Genomic DNA, 23,034 nt, shown 5'->3' with positions numbered 1-23,034 from the left:
AGTTGGCTTAAAGCTCAACATTCAGAAAACGAAGATCATGGCATCCAGTCCCATCACTTCATGGCAAATATATGGGGAAGCAGTGGAAACAGTGGCCAACTTTATTTTTCTGGGCTCCAAAATCACTGCAGATGGTGATTGCAGCCATGAAATTAAAAGACACTTACTCCTTGGAAGGAAAGTTATGATCAACCTAGACAGCACATTGAAAAGCAGACACATTACTTTGCCAACAAACGTCCGCCTAGGCAAGGCTCTGGTTTTTCCTGTGGTCATGTATGGATGTGAGAGTTGGACTGTGAAGAAAGCTGAGCATAGAAGAATTGATGCTTTTGAACTGTGGTGTTGGAGAAGACTCTTGAGAGTCCCTTGGACTGCAAGGAGATCCAACCAGTCCACTCTGAAGGAGATCAGTCCTGAGTGTTCGTTGGAAGGACTGATGCTGAAGCTGAAACTCCAGTACTTGATGCGAAGAGCTGACTCATTGGAAAAGACTCTGATGCTGGGAGGGATTGGGGGCAGGAGGAGAAGGGGACGACAGAGGATGAGATGGTTGGATGGCCTCACTGACTCAATGGACAGAGGTTTGGGTGGACTCCAGGAGTTGGTGATGGACAGGGAGGCCTGGCGTGCTGCGGTTCATGAGGTCACAAAAAGTTGGACGTGACTGAACTGAACTGAACCAAATGATCATCAGTCTGTGGCAAAATGAGAAAAAAAAGAGGCTGAGTACACCTGAAACTAACACAACATTGTCAATCAACCCGTGAAAAAGGGAAAGTGTTGGTCTCTTTGTCATGTCCCGACTCTGTGACTCCATGGACTGTGGCCTGCCAGGCTCCTCTGTCCATGGAATTCTCTAGGCAATAATACTTGAGTGAGTTACCATTTTCTTCTCCAGGGGATCTTCCTCCACCCAAGGACTGAACCCGGGTCTCCTGCATTGCAGGCAGATTCTTTCCTATCTAAGCCACCAGGGAAACACAAATCAACTATACTTCCATTTTTAAAATAAAGAGGTTAAAAAAAGGCATGTAAAGCTTTTCATAAGTCTGAATTAATTTAATTACTGTCTTCCTTTTTCTCTCATTAAAATTTCCTTTCTAAATATATAGAGTGCTTCCCTGGTATCTCAGTGCTGGAGAGCCTGCTTGCCAATGCAGGAGACAGGGGTTTGATCCCTGGTCTGATAGGATCCCACATCCCTCGCAGCAGCTGAGCCTGTGTGCCACAACTATTGAGCCTGTGATCTTGGACCCAAGAGCCACAACCACTGAGCCCATAAGCAGCTACTGAAGCCTGCTCACCTTAGAGCCTGGGCTCCCCGACAAGAGAAGCCACACCAAGGAGAATTCCCAGCACCACACCTAGAGAGTAGCCCCTCTTCCTACAACTAAAGAAAAAGCCAAACAGCAATGAAGACCCATTCTTAAATTCTGAAATAAATTCACGTTCTTAAATAAATAGGATTTATTTAAAAAGTAGAGAATTCCCTGGTGGTCCAGTGGTTAGGACTATGTACTTCCATTGCAAACGGAAGAGGTTGCACCCCTAGTATGGGAGGTAAGATTCTACAAGTTGCATGGCCAAAATAAAAGTTTTAAAAAGTAATAAAAGTCCTTTTTTTTGTGAAAAGCTGGAGATAGGTTTTTTTTCTTTTCTTTTAAAATTATTACCTGGTACAGTAAAAATTTGACAGTCCTCTTCCATCCTCAGATTTTGGTTTTGTTTTGGTTGTACTTTTTTGATCCAGGTAATCCTGGGATACACTATTTGGTTTTGTGGCTAGAGATGGTGTTGCATTAGAAAACCCTCAGTTTCAAGCTGTGATCACCAGCTGTGTCCTTCAGCAAACTATTTAACAGGAGTCAAGTTTCCTGTGTTTGAAATGAGGTTGTTTGGGGGGACCAATGGGCTTCTCTGGGGAAAACCTAGAGGTAATGGTTTCATCCTTTTGATATCTGAGGTAAGAACAAAGACTTTAAAAATAGATGTGGAAAAAAAAAGATGTGGGTTCAATTTCTAGATCAGAAACATTATCAGCCATGTGATTTTGACAAATTCCTTGGTCTCTCTATTCCTCAGTTTACTTACGTATATTAGAATAAGAAGCATAATAAGAACTTTCCTAGTGGTCCAGTGGTTAAGACTGCACACTTTCAATGCAGAGGTCATGGGTTTGATTCCTGGTCAGGGAAATAAGATTCCACATGCCTTGGGGTATAGGAGGAAACAAAAGCATAATAGTACTGACTTTACTGGGTTACTATGAGAATAAAATGAGACGATATTATGTAAAGGCTTAGCACAGAGCTGGCATATAATAAATGTTTTATAAATGAGAGCTTAAAAAAAAAGTCTGCCTACAGGCCAACATTAAAAAAAAAAGAGAGAGATAGAGAAAATAAATTTAATAGTAGTTATTCTTATAGAACCAATTTAATCCTCAGTTTGCCATATCCTGCAAAACAAGATCTAATTCTTTTTTTCTGTCTTCACCTAACATATTGTAGGCCACACACTATAAGATCTCAGAGCACAACATTTAGAGTCAAAGCACTGAGCCTTTAAGAAAGATTTTTAAAATAGACATTAGTGATAACATTAACCACAAGAAAAACAGCATTTTGATAAATCTGTGCTAAATACAAATACTAGGCTAAATACAAATCCACTTGAATTCTTGGCATTTAAGCTTACTGCTTTCCTCTTTTCTTAAAAAAAAAAAAAAAAAGTTTGGCTACGCTAGCTCTTTCGCTGTGAAAAGCTGTAGGATATTTTCTCCAAAGACCACTGGTTTTCACACCACCATTTTTAGAAAACAAAGACATTCCAATTCTAATCTCCAGAAAGTCGTCAATCTTTATAAGGATGTATTTTCAGATAACAAAAAGCAATCCATTCCATTCACTAGAAATTCAGAAATTCAACAATATCAGTATAAGCATACTTTATGTCTTATATCAGGATTACATGGCTAAAAATTATTAGGGGCATATAATCTAAGTGCTGCAATCAGTCATGAAAATTAAAATTTTTATGCTGAGGCAAGTAATCTGTATATGCCAGAGGGTGTCATGGGATCTGCTTTTGAAAGTAGTTTATAACTTGATCTCTGTCTCATATATTCTTTTATATTTTTTAATGGAAGTGCTTTAGAAATTCAGACTTGTAATTAAGATAATGTTTACCATTCAAACCTTATCTCCTGAAAAAGAGCCTGTCAAGGAAATGGAAAAGGTATGAGCAACATGGATTGGAAAGATGTGGCCTCTTTAAATGGTAACAGCCTTTTTATGAGATCCTGAAAGAGGCCAATGACCCCTAAAAACCCAACTGCAGGAAAGAAACCACTGGGTACCACTCAGCCAAACAATCAGAAACAAAATAAGCACTCCCACAAGATCTTAATTTTATCACTTGGCCCCACTGATGAAATGTAACCCCTTTTGTGATAAACTAAATTATCCCCAGGACTGAACTCTGAGAGGAGAGGCAATAAGCTTTTTCTGAAATTTGGGGGTGTGGGGGGAAGAGAGGGAACCCATTCTATTATATAGATTCATATTTAAATATGGAATTTTCTACACATCTTATTTTCCTTATTAATTTATAAACATTATTAAATGCTTTATTTCCTTTTTTGGGTGCTTTATTTTTCATAGAGTATTTAAGTCATAGAAAAATACATTTACAATTGAATACTAATTCCACTTCCGTTTTTCATTTCTGATGAAAACTGACATTTCAGTATTTCTCAGAAATCAGTTTTATTCTACTCTAAAGTATATTCTGAGTGCATGGAGGTAGCTACAGGATAACATGATTGGAACAAAAAATAAGAAAATAATGTCCTTGTTATCAAACATACATAGTAGGTCCCAGAGGGGGCCTACATGCAATTAATTAATACTATCTGGTGAGCTCTATGTTCCTGGAGGAGAAAACAAAGCAAAATGAAACAAACTAGCGAAACTTCCAACAACTGTGGGATGCAAAGCATCACTTGGGTTAACTAGTATTTTCACCAGAGGGCATCAAGATCCTCAACCCATAATAATTTTTCCCCCCTAAAGTGTCCTTGTGACATAAGGGACTGGAGTTGGAGTAAGACATGAGATCTAAACATTACTGCCAAGGAGATAAGGGCCAACTTATAATTTAAAACATGGAAAGAGATTCTAGCCCAAAATAGAAAATCGAAGGTTACAGAGAAAGTGGAGAAGAGGCTAGATCAAGTCCCAGGGCCTACGTATGTATCTGCTAATTATTCACACATAATTTAAACATAGCTAACCAAATTGATCAATAAACAGGATCAGACTTCTGCCTCAGTATTATTTGAGTTTACTAAGCAGTCTTTCCCTAAAGAGCCTTAAAAAGGGGAGGTGGGAGGAAGCAAAATCAATTTCTGATGCAATCACCTTGCCTAGAAACTGAAAAGCTGTCTTCCTAAACTGTATCAGTTGTCTGTAAAGGACAATATTGACAGTACTGTGATAGAAAAATCTTATCCCACCTACATCCCTCCTCCTTCTGGATTTCCCAGTCCCCTGGGGCAGGAAGTGGCTGAACTGATGTAACCATCCAGCCCACATGTCAATTTAAAATTATACTGCAATCCTTCCCACCACCAGTAGTGGCCAAAAAAGTGGTGAGTATTTGCATACATAGAGCTAGTTTCGAAAGAAACTCTGATTTCATAGTCACTCCATTCAGCTTCTTAGAATTTAAAGCCTGCTGCACTTGACTGAGAAATACAAGACTTAAAAAAATAAGCATTTCTTTTTAAAGGGCACCACTTCGCTTAGTTTCCTCCAGTAACTAAGTTCTGAAGGAAGAGGAGGTGGGCGGGCCGCTTGTAGTTCCTAGATAGTTTTCTACCACAGGAAGTGTGAGAGCTCTCCGCACATGGAAAGACTGTGGAGGGAAACTCACTAGAATGCCAGCAGATTTAGTCAAAGGCTCCTTCCATATGTAAAACACCCTTGCTGCCCTGCAGAGAGCAAGGAGGGAAAAAAGCCCAAAAGGGCCTCAGAAAGGGAAGGGATAAGTTAAAATGGAAAGAGAATGACCCCGCCAATAAAAAGAAAAGCATAAAGCATGTTGAGAAGAAGAGGAAAAAGCAGAAGGAAGAAAATGTCTTAAGAAAAAAAAAAAGCAAAGGTAGAGAAAGGGGGAAGAAACGTAGCAATACAGCTAGAATATAAAAAGACAACTGGATCGAAACACAAGACTAAAGTTAGAAAGATGGAGGGGTGGGGAAAGAGAAACTTAGAAGAGCAGAGGGAGGGAAAAATACGGAGGCAAAGAAGCAGGTGGGGGAGGGGAGGGACAAACAAGATAAAGAAGACTGGAGGAGGAAGAGAAACAAAGGGCAGGGACAGAGGTGATCCAAAACTCCAGCCCATCAATTCCGGATCAGAGCTGGGAGCCATAGCTAACCCTCGGCTAAATGGTAAGCGGTGACCCAGGAGTTCTCAATATGAGCTACTAGTCTTTGCAAAGAGATAGGGGCAGTGGATGCTAATAACTCTCATACTTGATTCTGAAGTTTAATTGAAACCATAACATGGTTTTAAACACTGTCAGACATTGACAACCAAGCTAATTACGGTCTCTTAACTGGGGAGTGAAGACACTTGGGTTTCAACCTGTGTAACCAACGCAAACCAGTAAAATCAGGAAATTCACTCAAAATCAACGTTACCGGAGGCTTTTAGTTCTCAGAAACAACGCTGACTAATCCCCAAACCTCTCCTTATCTGCATACCCGCCTTGTTTAATTGTACGCATAAATTCCTAATATGTCTTAAAATGCTCTCGCCCTAACCGGTTCACCAGCACATTTTCCAAACTCATTTTGGCATCCTGAGTGAGGCCTAAGGAGGCCGACATTTTTTTATTTTACTTTATAACATTGAGGAGAGGGGGAGGTGGAAAGGATGGGCATTTTTCAGTTCAGAGCGGACCTGAGGTTGCTGCCCTGTAGCGCCGCCCTTAACCCGTCTGGGTGCAGCGCTCAGCGCACTCCGCCGGCACTAGACTGCACCTAATCGACTCCTCGCTCAAAGTCTTGAAAAGCTTTTCAAACATGTATTTATAAACTGATCATTACTGTATTATGCAGCTCATTTTGTGCTCAAGAGTGGAGCCGGGGAGTAGGGGAAGAAGCAATGGGCGAGTTGGAGCTGGGGAAAGACTCCCAGGTCAAGTAATATTTATTCTCTTGTTGATACATTAATTTTTATTGGGTCAGAAATGCCCAATTTGTGTTCCCCATTACAGTGGGAGGTGTGTACTGTGACGGGCCAGCAACTTCCCGACCGCTTTTTGTAGAGACTGCGCACAGCCCTTAGTAGCTGTGAGAGGAGGGTGAGAGGAGGGAAGGAAGAGAGGAGACGGGTGAGGAGGAGAGGGACAGAGACCTAGCCCAGTCTCTTCCCGACACGTGAGGTGGCGGCGGTCCCTGGCACCCCCGGCCCTGGCCCCTCACGTGCCGTCCGAAGTGTCCCTGCACCCGGCTCCGCACGTCTCCCACCCTAGGGCCCCGCTCCAGGATTCCGAGCTAGTGATGCGACGGCAAGCCGGCGCTTTCGGCGACCGAGTGGCGCCCGTAAGGGTTTCGAGAAGGCCATTTTGACAGAACACTATTCCATTCCCTACTCCCTTCCTCCCCGACCCGCAGAACTCCAGGTCAACCTCGGGCGAGCCTCTCCAACTACCTCCACTCCAAAAGTTTCGTCCCTGAAGCCTCCTCCCCGAAAAGCGCAGGGAAGGCAAGCGCCAAATGCTCTCCCAACGAGCTGGCCCCCTGTGTTAGCATGGGGGAGGAAGAAAACTTCTTTGGGGGTACACTTGAGTCCACACCCGAAACTCGCCCTAACTCTTCGCGCTCCTCAGCCCGAGGCGCTCGGACCTCCGCTTCTCCTCCGAGGGGCATCTCTCGCGGGCACAGTCGGGGAATGCCCCCTCCCGAAGCCACGCTCGCCCTCCCCCAATCCTCCAGTTTCCAGCGGAGCCCCGGGTCCCGGCCCGAGGCGCTCGGCTCTCCCCACCCGGCGTCCCAGCCCGGCCTCAGGGCAGGCGGCCGCGTCCTCTGGCCGGGGGTATTGTTTACCACCCGCAACAAAAGCGCCCCCAGCGGCCTTGGGCGGGGGGTCGCCGCGGGGAGTGGGCCCATCCCTGCGACGCCCGCGGCCCCGCGGACGCGGAACCCCGGCCCACGTCCAGCCGCAGCCGTGCACTGCCCTTCGCAGCCCCTTCCGGCCTCCGCGTGTGCCTCCCCAGACCCCCTGCCCTCTGCCCCTCTCCCAGCTCACCACTGGCCCCCTCAGGCTCCGAGGACTGCGCGCGTCCCCCCGGCTCCAAGCCTGCACCAGCCCTCGGGGAAACTTTCCAACTTGCGATCGTCCCCACAACTTCGGAGTCGGGGGCCCCGGCGGGCGCGAGGGGCGCGGGAGGGCCCCGGGAGGACACCTACCGGCTGCCTGGCAGGGTCAGGGCCCGAGCCCCCGGGGTGGGCGACTGCTTCCCAAAGGTCCACAGCGCAGAGGCAGGTAGAGTTGCATGACTGGGGCGGGGCAGGGGGGCGTCCGGGGGGGCAGACCCGGGAGCAGAGGGCCCAGCGGCTGCGCGCACAAAGCGGCGCGGGAGCGGGCTGCGCTGCCACTCCCCGCCAGGTCAGCCCCCCGGAGCAGCACTGTCTCCCCAGGACAGACCTCAGGGAGTGAAGCTGGGGCTCTGCCTTCCCTGGACCCTGCTCTGCTGAGCGAGAGGCAAAACGCGAGCTGGATTTCCCCAAACTGGAGCTGGACTCCTCTCTAGACCCTTACCCCTCCCCTTGGCCCTCTTCTTTCCCAACCTTTTTTATTTTTAATTTTTTAAGGTCAAAGGAGAATATTGGAGAGGGAAAACGTTATCAAGATCTTCTTGTCATGACCTTTTTTTTTTTTTTTTACGAGGTACTCTCGGGCTGAGAGAAAAGTTTGGGGGTCTCTGAATTGAATGTTTATAGATACATTAATGGGGATGTCAGGTCAGAGATGCCACCATTGAGCAATATTTGGGTCGCGAGCAATGGAAAACTGCCCTCAGCATCTTAGAGAGAAGCCAGAGAAGGGTTGTGTTCCCTTGACTCAGAGCTTGATGTCTGCAAGGGTCATCATAACATTTTTGTTACTTATTTGCCTTTGTACGTTGGCGGTATTCACTTTCCGATGAAGAAGACACAGGAATAAATAAGTTTTCATCATTAAGAGGAATAACCAGTGGCAGTATACCAAAAGTAAGACTGACCGGGGTGTTCGAATTTCTCCTTAAGAGTCTGATGGGCTATTGCTTCTTCCAGCAGACAAACAGACATGGGAATCTAAATCTTTAATGGAGTCACAGTGGTAAGGAACATAGAAATCATTCTTCCCAGGTCAAATTTCAATGGAAAGGAAAAGACTACTTCTATTGCCTTCCACACCATTCTATCCTTATCCTGCACATAATTTTTATTCTTTGTTATACATGCTTTAATAAACATAACCAGATTGTTCTTTTGAGAAAGATTCCTAAACTTTCAACCTTTCTCACTGATTGATTCATTCAAATTTATTCTTGAGCTAGGAGCTGGGCATCCAGAGTTTAATGCAATTTGCTTCCTACCCAGGAGGAACACACATTCCAGGTTTGCAAGCAGAGCAAACTAATGGCTCCACTGCAATATTTTCAGGGCTACAGTCGGATAAATACTTTGATTGGAGAAAGAAATATGGTTTTTAAAATAAAACTTCTACAAAAATGCCACTCTTCTCAATGTTACCGAAAGCCTAATTGTCAGTATCTTGTCAGAAACAATCTCCTAGGACCAAAATGAAAAGAATGTTGGGAGAGTTTGACTCAAAACTTAATTTTCTTAAAGAACAAAGGGAGAAAGGCTATCATGAACTAGCAATATCCTGGCTTTTGTCAATTAATTGAAATGATTTACTTAAAAAGGTATTGAGGGGCTTCCCTGCTGGTCCAGTGGCTAAGACTCTGAGCTCCCATTGCAGGGGGCTAGGGTTCGATCCCTGGTCAGGGAACTAGATTCCCTGTGCTACTACAAAGATCAAATATCTCACATGTCGCAGCCAAATAAATTATTTTAAAAAGAAAAAGAAAAAAAAAAGCTATTGAGATGGAAAAATCACACAAAGATATAGAGAAATGTCCAAGGCAATGCTTATTCTCTTCATTTCTTAAACATTATTTGAGGCCATACTATGTGCCAGGCACAGTTCCATACTTTGGGGGAAACAGCAGGAAGCAAACTGAAATCTCTTCTCTAATGGTGCTTGCATTCAATAATGGAGTAGGGGCAAGGAGAATAAAGGCTAGAAAGCAGAATACGCATAGTATGTCAGATGGTAATGGTGAGAGTGGGAGGGGGGAGAAGGAGGGTAGGGGACACTGGATCCTGGGGAAAGCCCCAATTTTAAATCCAGCGATCAGCTCATGGAATAGATCTGAAAGAGATTAGGGAGGAAGCTGGGGGAGATTTTATGCTTAGGAAGGAGCAAATGCCAAGGCCCTGAAGGTGAGTTTGTACCTGTGGTGACAAAACAATTCCACTGTATTTCACAATGGTAGAAAATTGGAAACTGGAACTTCCCTGGTGGTCCAGTGGTTAAGACTCCACTGCAGGGAATGTATGTTTGATCCCTAGTCAGGGAACTAAAATTTCACATGCCATGTCCAAAAAGGAAAATTCAATTTGAAAATCAGAAACTGAGTAAGAGTCCATTAAAAACAAAGGAAAAAACAGGATAGATAGGTCCCAATGACCAAGTCTGAGACAATTTTGAGTTTGGAAAAGAAGTTTATCTTGGAAAAGCAAATTTGAAAGTCATCAGCATGTTGATGACAATGAAAGTCACTTTGGTATCTGAGACTTAAAACATAGCCCTAGCAAAATCTGGTTCATTTGAACCTGTTAGAAAAGTGGTCTGATAATTATAACAGAAACTAAAAGGTTGAATAAATTGTGACAAACTAAACAATAACATGAGGTATCTACCCAAAGAGAAGAAAAGAAAGTGCAGTTCTTTCCAGACCTCAGTATCAAAGAATAAATGTTTAAGCAATTTCCTACTATCTTTACCCATTCTTAATAACAAAGCGAGAATTCCAGTTTTATTTTCAAAAACCTCTCTAGGAGAGAGAGGTGAAAATAAAGTAGGTATTGGATCTTTAGGGCTTCCCTGGAGGTGTATAGCTTCCTAAATACATATCTCTAATTTCAGCTTAATTGCCCTGTTTACTAATTAACTTCAGCAATGTCCTCTATCGGCAAAAAAAAAAAAAAAGTTTTTTTTCTATTGGCAAAAAAATAGAGGGTAGGGGACACTGGATCCTGGGGAAAGCCGCAACTTTAAATCCAGCGATCAGCTCATGGAATAGATCTGAAAGAGATTAGGGAGGAAGCTGGGGGAGATTTTATGCTTAGGAAGGAGCAAATGCCAATTTGCTTTCTATTTTTTAAATTTGGCAGAACTAACTGCTGATGGAGAACTCTTCAGTTCAGTTCAGTTCAGTCGCTCAGTCGTGTCCGACTCTTTGCAACCCCATGAATTGCAGCACACCATGCCTCCCTGTCCATCACCAACTCCTGGAGTTCACTCAGACTCACGTCCATCAGTCCGTGATGCCATCCAGCCATCTCATCCTCCGTCATCCCCTTCTCCTCCTACCCCCAATCTCTCCCAGCATCAGAGTCTTTTCCAATGAGTCAACTCTTCGCATGAGGTGTCCAAAGTACTGGAGCTTCAGCTTTAGCATCATTCCTTCCAAAGAAATCCCAGGGCTGATCTCCTTCAGAATGGACTGGTTGGATCTCCTTGCAGTCCAAGGGACCCTCAAGCGTCTTCTCCAACACCCACAGTTCAAAAGCATCAATTCTTCGGCACTCAGCCTTCTTCACAGTCCAACTCTCACATCCATACATGACCACTGGAAAAATCATAGCCTTGACTAGACGGACCTTAGTCGGCAAACTCTTACACATCCATAAAAGTAAAAATTGTGCAAACAACTGAGAAAGACAGACTTACTATTCTCTATAAGGAGAACAGGCGTGGATGGATGGATTGATAGATGATATAATGATATAATAGTGGCTAGGAAAGAGTTAATAGTCCCTTGGTGATGTGGGACACTAACTACAATCAGAGAGGTCCTGGAAGAGCAGGGGAGGATGGGCAAGATAAACCTGTGCTAATAGCTCAGCACTGAAAAAGATGTAATGCTATCAATTCTGCTAAAAGTCCAAGAAAGCAACGAAAACCTAGAGTTGAAAAGACCCAGGGGAATTCTCAGAGAATTTTCATGGAGCAGATCTGCAGGAATTGGCATTTACTTGTCAGTTTACTGGCAGATGCAGACCTAAAATCTTTTCACTCAAGTTTCTAAACTGAATCAAAGATTGTCAAGAAAACAGGGTACATATAACACGTGGTAGGTACAAACCAAAAGACACCTCAGTTGAGAAGGTGGTAGATGAAATCAAATTGATATTCTGAGGGAGAAAAAAATTTAGGCTTGCCAAATTGGTTTTGGAATTGGTTTTGGAAAGAAGTGGAAAAATTAACATACCTTCACAGTAACTATAGAGAATGAAGATATATTCTAGTTATGATAATGAAACAAGATCTTTTATAATATAGTCAGCTTCCAAAAGAACCATATCCTTTGGACTTTCCTGACAGTACAATAATTAAAACTCTGAGCTCCTATTACAGGGGGTACTGGCTCTATCCTTGGTTGAGGAACAAAGATCCTACATACCTCGAGTTGTGGCCAAAAAAATATTTTTTTAATTAAAGAATAAACATATCCCAAATCAAGAACTATCTGAGTGTGGTCAAGCTCAGTCTGTTTTGGTAAAAACTCCTTCTCTACTTCTATGACAAAATTCAGCCAGTCCCCATTTATGCCTTGTCCAGCAACTTCAATGGTAAACTTTCCAACCCACTAATTCATTCATCCTCTTAACCTCTCCAGAATTTAACCTATCCTGGAAGCATCCTGATTTGACTTCTACATCCACATCATCCATTTTCTCTACTGTTTGTAAACAGCAGAATTCTGTGAGAGCCTTAGCCAGCTTTGACATCTTAAGACTTAAATCTGCATTAGGTCTGTATTTCTCCTTCAGTTCAGTTCAGTTCAGTTCAGTCACTCAGTCATGTTCGACTCTTTGCGACCCCATGAATCGCAGCATGCCAGGCCTCCCTATCCATCACCATCTCCCGGAGTTCACTCAGACTCACGTCCATGGAGTCTGTGATGCCATCCAGCCATCTCATCCTCAGTCGTCCCCTTCTCCTCCTGCCCCCAATCCCTCCCAGCATCAGAGTCTTTTCCAATGAGTCAGCTCTTCTCATGAGGTGGCCAAAGTACTGGAGCTTAAACTTTAGCATCATTCCTTCCAAGGAAATACCAGGGTTGATCTTCTTCAGAAAGGACTGGTTGGATCTCTGAGCCAGGTGTGCAACATAACGATTTGATTTATATGCATCATGAAATGATTACCACAATAAATTTAGCGAATAAGCTTTATCTCATACAGAGGTACTTCCCTGGTAGCTCAGACAGTAAAGCGGTCTGCCTACAATGTGGGAGACCTGGGTTTGATCCCTGGGTCGGCAAGATCCCCTGGAGAAGGAAATGGCAACCCACTCCAGTATTCATGCCTGGAAAATGCCATGGACGGAGGATCCTGGTGGGCTACAGTCCGAGGGGTCACAAAGAGTCAGACACGACTGAGTGACTTCACTTTCACTTTCATGTAGATACAAAATGAAAGAAAATTTCTTTCCTTGCGATGAAAAGTCTTACAATTTACTCTCTTAAATTTTACATATGACATATAGCAGTGTTATATTGTGTTGTACATTATATCCCTAGTGCCTATTTATTTTATAATTGGAAGTTTTTGTACCTTTTGACTATCTTCATCTAATTCCATCTCCCCCCACTCTCCACCTCTGATAACCACAAATCTGATCTTTCTTTACATGAGTTTCTTTGTTTGCTGATTTATTTTTGAAGTGTAATTGACCTACAACAGTCTGTTAGTTTCTGTTCCACAACACAGTGATTCAATATTTCTACCTATTACAAAATGATAACCACAATAGATTTCTTTTTCGTATATTTCTTTTTAATTATTTATTTGGCTGTGATGGGTCTTCATTGCTGCGCGGGCTTTTCTCTAATTGTGGTGAGTGGGAGCCGCTCTCTAGTTGTGGTGCATGGGCTTCTGACTATCGTGGCTTCTCTTGTGGAGCTCAGGCTCAGAGCATGCGGGCTGCAGTAGTTGCTGTGCAGCAGCTCAGTGGTTGCGGCTCCTGGGCTCTAAAGCACAGGCTTGATAGTTGTGGCATGGGGGCTTAGTCGCTCCATAGCATGTGGGATCTTCCCGGCATTGGCAGGCAGATTCTTCACCATTGCTCCACCAGGGAAGCTCTACAATCGATTTCTTAATTACCTCTCCCTCCCTTCCTGAACAGTACTGTTTCCTTCCTTACCTGAAGTTTTTTGCCTGTTACATGGCCGTCCATTTTCTTGTGCCCTTCAGCCTAGTCTCCATGCTATTCTATTGAAGCATTACTACATTAATGAACCCTTCTTTTTAGTCTCTTCAGGCTCTTCTTCACTGGTACCTTCTTGTCTGCTGTCTAGCAGTCTTCCATGTATATTATACTTAGGACATGCTTTTGCTTTGTCTTGCTTTCCCGTCTATCTTTAGCCCGATTTCTCTCCATGACAAATTCTATTTCATGCTATTTCCTGTTCCTATAACAGCTATTTGTTTCTGAGTCCATTGACCTACTCTCCCGAAGTTACATTCACAGCACAGCTTCATTCCCTTTTTTCATCCCCCCTGCCCTGACTCTCGGAGAAGGCAATGGCAACCCACTCCAGTACTCTTGCCTGGAAAATCCCAGGGACGGAGGAGCCTGGTAGGCTGCAGTCCATGGGATAGCAAAGAGTTGGAACGACTAAGCGACTTTACTTTCACTTTTCATTTTCGTGCATTGGAGAAGGAAACAGCAACCCACTCCAGTGTTCTTGCCTGGAGAATCCCAGGGACGGCGGCACCTAGTGGGCTGCCATCTATGGGGTCGCACAGAGTTGGACACGACTGAAGCGATTTAGCAGCAGCAGCAGCAGCAGCAGCCCCTACCCTACATTTTTAAATTTCTCATCCCTGGAATTTTGTGACACCTATAGGCCATCCTGGTTCTTCTCCTAGAAGTCCAACCAAAATGCCTTCACCATCTTCTTCCTCTGGATACTTCCTTCTTCAGAGCCCTCTTGGCATTGCAAACACTTTGGATCTCCTTGTCCAGAAAACTTCCAAAGCTGACTCTCCAGCCCTGAATGTTTTGCTCTGTGTCTGCAGTCCATTATCTCTAGCCCCTGAAGCCATGTGCTGTGTTCCTCATCTCTTTCTTTGCATTTTCACCTGAGACATGCTGGGACCTGCTTTGCTCTGATACTTGTTTCTCATAATATCACACATGGTGACTTCTACCTAGCAGGCACATTAAAGCCACCTGTCTGAGTTATTTCCAAATGTTTTCTTCCTCCCTTCTGAGAATTCACTTAAAGCTGTCGATAATTTGGCGAGTCTCTTCTAAACAAATGTACTTTCTCTAGCATTGTGAATAGAGGGGATGGAAAAGTTGGGACAGATACTGGTCTGCCTGGAATGTCCTTCTCCCTCCTGTTCTCTCTTTCCTCTATATTACTCTCATTGTTGCCAGGCTGGCACACTTTTCTTCATCTCTCAAATACCGGCTCACAAAGCTCCTTGTCTGTGAAACCTCACATAATAACGGAGGCAGAATTAGGAGCTTCGTAGCTCTCAACACAGCTTCTGCAATAGTCCCGTATCTGTCATAGTACTTCTCTCTCATGCCACCCCAGTTACTAAACTGTACACCTCTCAAAGGACTTCTCTTCCTTTTCTATATTTCCAGTGCTAGATCCTGATCCACAACACAGTGATTCATAAAACAAAGCAGACACCCGATATTTGCTAAATGACTCTCAGAGGTCCTATCTAAACTATCTAAACTCTGTGACTGTAATTATGTAATTCTATGTGCGAGTGCTAAGTCATTTCAGTTGTGTCAGACTCTTTGCAACCCTATGAACTATAGCCTCTATCCACGGATTCTCCAGGTGAAAACATGGGAGTGGGTTGCCATACGCTCCTCCACGGGATCTTCCTGACCCAGGGATCGAACCTGAGTCTTTATGTCTCCTGCATTGGCAAGCAGTTTCTTTACCACTGGTGCCACCTGGGAAGCCCATATAATTCTATACATTTGCACAAATGAGGCTAATTTCTTGGTAATCTTCACATTGTCACAATACCTTACACATGACAGAAAATGTAAAGTTCTTGCCACAGGCTCACACAAAGCAGGGACACTGTAGGTCACTTTCCCATCCCCTCTTCTTAGATATAAGATGCATTTCAAAAATATCTATCATTGCCTTAAAGCTTGCTAAAGCCTTCACCATCTAAAGACTTCTATTATTTAAAATCCACTGACAACTCGTTCCTCTAGAAAATTGTTCTTTTTTAAAAATTAATTAATTAATCAATTTATTTGCATGAGCTGAATCTTAGCTGTGGCATGCAGGATCTTTGATCTTCCTTGTGGCTTGATTTCTTTGTTTGTTTGTGTCGTGGCATGTGAACGCTTAGTTGCGGCATGTGGGATCTAGTTCCCTGATCAGGGATTGAACATAGGCCCCATATATTGAGAGCACAGAGTCTTAGCCACGAGGCCACCAAGAACCCTAGAAAACTGTTCTTGAACAATCCTACTAGGGAATTCCCTGGTGGTCCAGTGGTTAGAACTCTGTGCTTTCACTGCTGGGGCCTGGGTTGGAACCCCGACCAGGGAACTAAGATCCTACAATCTGTGAGTGGCCTGGCCAAAAAATTAAATAATTAAAAATTAAAATTTTAAAAAAATTAAACAAGAAATAACCCTACCAAAAATACATAACCTCTGAATCATCTCCCCTCCTCAGCATTCATGAAGAATGGTGTTGAACTTCATTAATTTATGCTCACTGATAATGTGATTCTGACACTGTTCGTTACTATTATCTATGTCCACATTTTGTTCCCCCAACTATGTGAAAACTTCAGAGTAAGACTCGTATCCTCTATTTCTTTTGTGTCCTATCTCTTTAGAGAAACTAATACTATAATACCCTCAATAAATATTCCTGACAGACCAAATATTGACTGACAGAAGCAGTTGGATAATATATCCCATGTTATCTTCTCAGTGAAAAACACTAAGTAAATCCATCAGTGTTATTATTGCTCCAGGGTGTGAATAATATGATTGCTACTGTTGACTGAATACCATCTTTACACATTATACTAGACTTTCTAAGCAAACATGGCTTTAAGTTGCCATGTAAATACCCTAGACTTCCAAGTTTATCTCTCTAGCCTGAACCCCATTTTTGAGCTCCAGACTATTTTGACTTAGGTCCTTCACAGACTTTTTAAACTCAACATTTCTAATATTACATTACTCTTAAAAGACTCCTTACCACTGACTTCTATACACACTTCCAACCCCCACCCTACCCTGACTCTACCATATATCTAGCTGCTCCTCCATCTTCTTTACCAGCTCATCATTCTCCAACTGGCCATTAGGTATTGCAGATACTCAAGGCTGGGGCTTCCTTGGTGGCTCAGACAATAAAGAATCTGCCTGCAATGCAGGATATCCGGGTTTGATCCCTGGGTCGGGAAGATCCCCTGGAGGAGAGAGTGGCAAACCACTCCAGTATTCTTTGGAGAATCCCATGGACAGAGGAACTGGAGGGCTACAGTCCATAGGGTTGCAAAGAGTCAGACACGACTAAAGTGACTTAGCACACATGGACATGCACAAGGCTGAGTTCTAGGTTCTCTCTCTCTTTAGCTGGGACTTAACTAATATTGTATTTTCAGCCCAGGCTGCTCCATATATTCACCTCTTCAGTATCTCCTCTTGGAGGTCTCTGAGGCCTCTGCATACTCAATATGTTGCTAGCACGCAACTCATTCTGTCCCCTGTCCTTTCACTTTGCCCTAGAGCAAAGGATCTCTTCCAGTGATCCTTGCCTCAGTGAATCCATCCAGGCATGTAACCAGGAACCTAGGAAGTAGCTTTGACATCTCCCTTTCCTCAGTCCTTTTACTGAATCTGTCACCAAGTTCTATCCCTTTCATCACTTCAGTATGTCTCAAATCCATCCATTTCTGTCCATTCCCATGGCCTTTACTCCAGACCAACTGCCACTATTTTGCAACAGTGTACTCATACCCACTTTTGTCCTATTTCATTATCTAAGCCACAGGCAGAATGACCATTTTGAAATATACCTCACCATATTACACACAGCTTAACACTGGCTTCATGTTGCTTTAGGGATAATGTCAAGACTCCTAAAGTGGCTACAAGGCTGCCAGTGGCTATAAGACTTCATCTATTTCTCCACCTCATCTTACATCACATATATCCTAGTTTTCCCCACTCCAGCCTCAATGGCTTTATTCTACAATTGCAAGCCAATAATTCTGTTCTTGTAAACCAGTGAATTTCATTGGCAGATATGTTTTATTTTAGGCAAAGCAAGCACTTTACAGTTCTTCCGTTTAGCAGCTCCCTCTATTATCTTACCGGGGAAGGAAATGGCAAGCCACCCCAGTACTCTTGCCTGGAAAATCCCATGGATGAAGGAGCCTGGTAGGCTGCAGTCCATGGGGTCGCGAAGAGCTGGACACAACTAAGCAACTTCACTTTCACTTTTTACTTTCATGCATTGGAGAAGGAAATGGCAACCCACTCCAGTGTTCTTGCCTGGAGAATCCCAGGGACAGGGGAGCCTGGTGGGCTGCCGTCTATGGGGTCGCACAGAGTCGGACACAACTGAAGCAACTTAGCAGCAGCAGCAGCTATTATTTTGCACAATTGTCAATATAAGTGACCTGCCTGAACCCTGCAGGGGCATAGTATGGTAATGCATTTGAAGTTGTGATTAGACCCTTGAAGACCCCAAACTCTTCTACCATTAGCTCTGATTCTTTTTTCTGGAATGCCTATTTTTTTGGCCATGCCATGGGGCATGCATGATCTTAGCTCCTCAATTATGGGACAGAAACTTTGGGTTCAATAATTACTTCCTTAAACAAGGCTTCTGTAAACGTGTTTAGGTCATTCCTCTTTTTATGCTGTTATATCATCATGCACTAAGCCTTTTCTCAGAAGTACTTATCCCAGTTTCAATTTTACATAAATTTCTCAGGTTATTTGATTAAGATCTCCCTTTCCCACTAGAATATAAACTCCCTGAAGTGCAGGGATCAAGTTTTTAGTTACTGTTGTATCTCTGATACATAGCACCTGTATAAGAAATACCTGTTGACAACAATAAAATAAATGAGGTCAGTTCTTTAATTTCTAGTTCATTGCTATATCTAATTGTAACTACATTGAGATAATGTAGTTTGTCTTCTGAAATACTCAGAAAATTCTTACTCATTTTTCAAGGCTCAGTTCAAGACTCTAGCTTTTCCTAATATTCCTCCCACCACCCCATCCTAAAAGACCTGGCCTCTCTCCTCTTTGTATCTTATAGTACTTCTTGCACGCCCCTAATTTTGGATAGATACTGACGAATTGTACTTTTTGTATATACTTTTTTTTGGAACAGCTTGCTCTCTTACAAAAGTCTTTGTAGGAATTTTATCTTATTTTTATAGCTTGACCATCTAACATAATGGCTGGTATACAGTAGGTGGACGGTAAATATGTATTGGTTGGATGAATAATGATCAGTTCTGCAGGTCTAGGGGTGCACATACTAAGGAAATGAAAGGAATATAGCGCATACTAAGTGCTGAGCACTGTGGTAGGTCCTTTGCTGAAATGACATGTCATATCTCAGGGGAAGTATCACTCATCTATTACAGATTAAAAACTGAAGATCAGGCCTTTATTGCCTTTAAGATCACTTACCTGTTAAGCAGAGAAGCAGACAGTCATGCTTCTGTTTGTTTTCACTATACTGTATTAGAAATTTAATGTACAGCTTTGGTGGACTGTAGAAAAAGACAACTAGAAAATGTTACTTTTCATTTTTTGGATACCTGATCACTAACGCCATAATTTTAAAAAAGACACTGTTTCCTAAAATTCCTGCTTTTAGGACTTCCCTGGTGGTCCAGTGGTTAAGACTCTGTGCTTCTACTGCATGGGGTATAGATTCAATCCCTGGTCTGTCCCTGGTTGGTGAAATAAGATCCCACGTGTCACGAGGAGAGGCCAAAAGAGAACAAAACATGAAACCATATAAAATATTGTACAATGAAATGAAAGGTGTAAGAACCCCCGCCCCCACCCTTCCTTCATGCATTCCGCTCTACAGAGGTAATCTCTGCTGACAGTTTCTCAGGTATCCTTTCAGAAATTATTACGATATTTCTTCTAATACACTAAAATGCTGAGAAGGCAATGGCAACCCACTCCAGTACTCTTGCCTGGAAAATCCCATGGACGGAAGAGCCTGGTAGGCTGCAGTCCATGGGGTCACGAAGAGTCCAATACCGCTGAGTGACTTCACTTTCACTTTTCACTTTCATGCATTGGAGAAGGAAATGGCAACCCACTCCAGTGTTCTTGCCTGGAGAATCCCAGGGATGGAGGACCCTGGTGGGCTGCCGTCTATGGGGTCACACAGAGTTGGACACGACTGAAGCGACTTAGCAGCAGTAGCAGCAGCATACTTATACATATACAAGCATATACATATACAAGAAAATGTGTTTAATTTTATGTGAAGTTGTATAGTATCTAAAATATTTTAAATTTTGTTTATGGATCAGTTCAGGATGCATTCTACTAAACACGCAAAGATCATGTTGCATGAATGTCAAGTTGCTTCAGTCATGTCTAACTCTTTGTGACCCTTTGGACTGGAGCCCAGCAGTCTAGTCTGTCCAAGGGATTTTTCAGGCAAGAATACTGGGGTGGGTTGCCACGCCCTCCTCCAGGGTATCTTTCCGACCCAGGGATGGAACCCAGAACTCCTTCAGTTCCTGCACTGCAAGTGAATTCTTTACTGCTAAGACACCGGGGAAGTCCAGATTATATGTTATATATGGATAAATTATGTTGTCATTATTGTTCAGTCGCTAAGTCATTTGTGACTCCATGGACTATAGCACATCAGGCTTCCCTGTCCTTCACTATCTCCCAGAGTTTGCTCAAACTCATGTCCTTTAAGTCAGTGATGCTATCCATCTATCTTATCCATGGAAAATATATATGACTCCAAAGTTATTTAAGTTATAAGGCATCTCTGATATAAGATGCTTGTTCCTGGTAAAAATAACTAAATAAAAGTTAATGATCTGTGGTCTAATAGAGGCTACTTAACGGAAGACTTAAAAAGACAACTAAGGTTCATGACAATGTTTGTTAAAATGGGGCCTCCTCTGGAAGTTTTAGAGCCTATGCTCTACAACACGAGAAGCTACTGCAATGAGAAGCTATTACACTGCAGCTAGAGAGTAGCCCTGCTGGCCACAACTAGAGAAAGCCCCCCTGTAGCAAGGAAGAGCCTGTTCCCCACAAGGAAGACCCAGCGCAGCCAAAAAAAAAATAGGGCCCTCTCTTGGATTTTGGGAAGCTTGGGTTGGGATGGGCAGTGGGCAGGGATGACCCCCTGTCTGCAGCTGGCTTAACCTTCTCAAACTTGGTGTATGACTGGGTGAAGGTGACCATCCTCTTCAGCGTTGTCGACACCATGGTGCACCTCGACCCCTTGGACCCCCACCAGCCTTCCCAGTGTATCACATTGCTCTATATTTTTGAGGAGATGCACTTTGACCTTGGCATCAACGATTGGCTCTGCAAGTATGTATATGACCACATTGTTGCGGAGCACTCTGCAGTGATCCCAGAGCTGGCGGCCACTGTGGCCACATTTGCCATCACCACTCTGCAGCTTTGTCTGATGATATTGTCTACCTGTGGTCATGCCCTAACTGCTTTGGCTTCAACTTTGAGCTCTGTGTACAGAAGCTGGCAGAGTAGGGGCCTCTAATGTGAACTAAAGCCTCACTTTTGGAGCAGATGTTCTGCAGGCTCCGAGCTATCTTTGGGGCCATGAACTTCTGAGCTACCATCGTGTACAACCTTGTAAGCTGGAACAACCTTGAGTTCACAGAGCTGGCCCAGTGCCTGCTACCCACAGGGTTCTCAAAGACCATTCTAGCCATCCTATTTGTCACCTACTGTGGTGTCCAACTGGGGAAGGAGCCAGAACAAACCCTGGCGCAGGAGGAGGAGCAGAAGAAGGACAAAGAGAAGCTGGAGGAAGAGGGAGGGGAAGAAGGAGAGATCCTGCTCAGCTATTCCCTATTCCAGGTCAAGGCTAGGCCAATGGGCCTGATCGATAGAATACAAGACATTTCCACTTCTAAAAAATAAAGAAAAAAATGGAACACTGATTTCTCCCTGTTTCATGAAAAGTTGGGGTATATGTGGGGTTGGGCGAAGCTTTCAAAGAAGACTTTTTAGGTAGTTATTGCTATATTCACTCTATACGATATTCACATACTATCCATATTTTTTAAAAACCTTTGCCAAACATTTGGCCTTTGGTATTTTGTATATTTTCATCTTTACTGTTTATGCCGTAATTCCTATTCCCTTTCTGTGCCTTAAACCTGTCCCTCTTTCTGTTTTCCCTCTTCTGTTAATTCTCCATCAAGTCTCTTAACCGCCCTAGCAAAACCTGAAGCAGTTTTGACTTATCCTATGCCTTGCCTTCCATATCTAATTTCTTAGCAAGCACAAAAGGTTCTATGTTTTCCATCTATTTTCTTTCTGATCGTGTTTTCATGCTGTCACCAACTCTCTGTCTGGAAGATTGCAAAGCTTCCTATCTCGCTTCTTTACTGTCATATCTGTCAGTGTCTGTCTTCCCAATTATCATGTTCATCTTTTCCAGATTGATTCTTCTAAAACATAGTTGTTATTAGTTTCTCATTAGCCACTGAATTGAGTCTAAACTCTTTAGCCGAAGATTGAAACTGTTCATGATATAACCTTATTTCTCTAATGTTATTGGTCAGTGGTCTGCCATACAAATGTTAGGGAGTCATGGAGAAGGGGTGAAGGATCTTAACACAGGCAAACTGGATAATTCTTTGTTTTTTGAACAAGTTGAGCTTCCTTATGTGTGTGTCTATGCAACCTGTGTGTATATATAGGTATATGTGTTTGCCCTGGCCGATGTTTAGGTATGTCAAAAGACAGTTCAATTATCTCCTTCCCAGGTTCAGTTCAGTTCAGTCACTCAAACCTGTCTGACTCTTTGCTGCACCATGGACTGCAGCACGCCAGGCCTCCCTGTCCATCACCAACTCTCAAAGTCCACTCAAACTCATGCCCATTGAGTCGGTGATGCTATCCAACCATCTCATCCTCTGTCATCCCCTTCTCTTGCCTTCAATCTTTCCCAGCATTGGGTCTTTTCAAATGAGTCAGTTCTTCATGTCAGGTGGCCAAAGTATTGCAGCTTCAGCTTCAGCATCAGTCCTTCCAATGAATATTCAGGACTTATTTCCTTTAGGATGGACTAGTTGGATCTCCTTGCAGTCCAAGGGACTCTCAAGAGTCTTCTCCAACACCACAGTTCAAAAGTATCAATTCTTCAGCACTCAGCTTTCTTTATAGTCCAGCTCTCACATCCATACATGACTACTGGAAAAACCATAGCTTTGACTAGACAGACCTATGTTGGGAAAGTAGTGTCTCTGCTTTCTAATATGCTGTCTAGGTTGGTTATAACTTTTCTTCTAGGGAGTAAGCATCTTTTTATTTCATGGCTGCAGTCACCATCTGCAGTGATTTTGGAGCCCAGAAAAATAAAGTCTATCACTGTTTCCACTGTTTCCCCATC

General features: G+C 43.2%; 1 protein-coding gene and 1 pseudogene across 2 annotated transcripts in view; one reads left to right on the top strand and one right to left on the bottom strand.

Moving 5' to 3' along the window:
• Positions 1–7,731, bottom strand: part of TET1 (tet methylcytosine dioxygenase 1) — a 139,926-nt gene extending 132,195 nt beyond the window's left edge. For both annotated transcript variants that reach the window (XM_012105197.4, XM_004021627.5), the window contains exon 1: positions 7,484–7,731. The gene's annotated coding sequence lies outside the window, so the exon portion shown is untranslated. The remainder of the gene's footprint in view (positions 1–7,483) is intronic.
• Positions 7,732–19,405: 11,674 nt separating this feature from the next.
• LOC114110791 (protein-cysteine N-palmitoyltransferase HHAT-like protein) lies at positions 19,406–21,437 on the top strand (annotated as a pseudogene).
• Positions 21,438–23,034: the final 1,597 nt, after the last annotated feature.

This window comes from Ovis aries, chromosome 25 (genome assembly GCF_016772045.2).
Source record: "Ovis aries strain OAR_USU_Benz2616 breed Rambouillet chromosome 25, ARS-UI_Ramb_v3.0, whole genome shotgun sequence".
Lineage (NCBI taxonomy): Eukaryota > Metazoa > Chordata > Mammalia > Artiodactyla > Bovidae > Ovis > Ovis aries.
This window is presented reverse-complemented; position numbering and strand designations above follow the sequence as displayed.